The sequence below is a fragment of the Nuphar pumila genome, chromosome 4, assembly GCF_984573655.1.
Source record: "Nuphar pumila chromosome 4, dmNupPumi1.hap1.1, whole genome shotgun sequence".
NCBI lineage: Eukaryota > Viridiplantae > Streptophyta > Magnoliopsida > Nymphaeales > Nymphaeaceae > Nuphar > Nuphar pumila.
Genome location: NC_143252.1, coordinates 13,712,773 through 13,713,976, shown reverse-complemented (window position 1 = coordinate 13,713,976; position 1,204 = coordinate 13,712,773). Strand labels below are relative to the sequence as shown.

The following is a 1,204-nucleotide window of genomic DNA, read 5'->3' as shown; positions in this document are numbered from 1 at the left end:
CAGCTGCCGCTCCCCGTCAACCTCCCGCCACCGTCCGGCGAAGCGCAGGTAATATTCTTCTTCTTCTTCTTCTTCTTCTTCTTCTTCTTCTTCTTCTAAACGCAGGGGGTACGCCCCCTTCCCTGCCGGAAACGGAGGGGGTTTAACCCCCTGCCGTGCTTTCCGGCAGGGGGGGTCGACCCCCTGCGTTTCCGGCAAGGGGGGTCGACCCCCTGCCTATGGCGGTGCCGCACTGCCGGCCTCCAGCCCGATCCGGAGGAGGAGGTTCGCCTGTTGTGCATCTTCAACGCGCGGTCCCGGTACATTCCGCCGCTGCCGCAGGGGTACTACGACAATGCCTGATAGTAATCCCGGCAGCTGTCTCGATAGCGGCGAAGCTCTGTGCGAACCCACTAGGTTATGCGGTGGAGCTCGTGAAGAAGGCCAAGGAGGAGGTGACAGACGAGTACATGAGGTCAGTGGCGGACCTCATGGTGCTCAAGGGCCGGCCTAACATCACGGTGGTCCGCACCTTTGTGGTCTCGGACATCAGGCATGCCGGGTTCAGCGAGCTGGACCTCGGCTGGGGAATGCCGGTGTACGGCGGTCCAGCCAAGGGCAGTGACGGCCCAATCCCCGGCTTGGTTAGCTTCTACGTCAACTCCAAGAATAACGAAGGGGGAGAAGGGATGGTGATCCCGATTTCCTTGCCTGCTCCAGCTATGAAGATCTTTGAACGGGAGCTCAAAAAGATGCTGTACGGACCCGCCCCGGATCAAAAGTCCACAGAACCTGTTTTTATCTTATCTGCTTTGTGAATAAAGATCAATTCATTGCCAAACAAATTTGTTATGAGATACCTACGTTGCCTATGTGATCTGTTTTGAAAAGATTTTTTGTTATGGATACCTATGCTGCCCATGTGATCTCTTTTTAAAAAAAATTTGTTATGAGATACCTACGTTGCCTATGTGATCTGTTTTGAAAAGAATTTTTGTTATGGATACCTATGCTGCCCATGTGATCTCTTTTTTTTAAAAAAAAAAGTTATTATGTGATCCCTATGTTGTCCATGTGATTAGCTTGAAAAAAAATTTGTAATATGTGTATATAAGATGTCCATATGGTTTTAAGTGTAGTTTGCATATATGTTGTCCATATGGATTTTAAGTTGAATTTTTTTTTGTAATGTATATATACAAGTTGTCCATGTTGTTCAATTTGT

The 1,204-nt window shown here is 49.2% G+C and overlaps 1 pseudogene; it reads left to right on the top strand.

Annotated features, from left to right (window-relative positions):
- Window positions 1-218: 218 nt before the first annotated feature.
- Window positions 219-797, top strand: LOC149839436 (benzyl alcohol O-benzoyltransferase pseudogene; annotated as a pseudogene).
- The last annotated feature ends 407 nt before the right edge of the window (window positions 798-1,204 follow it).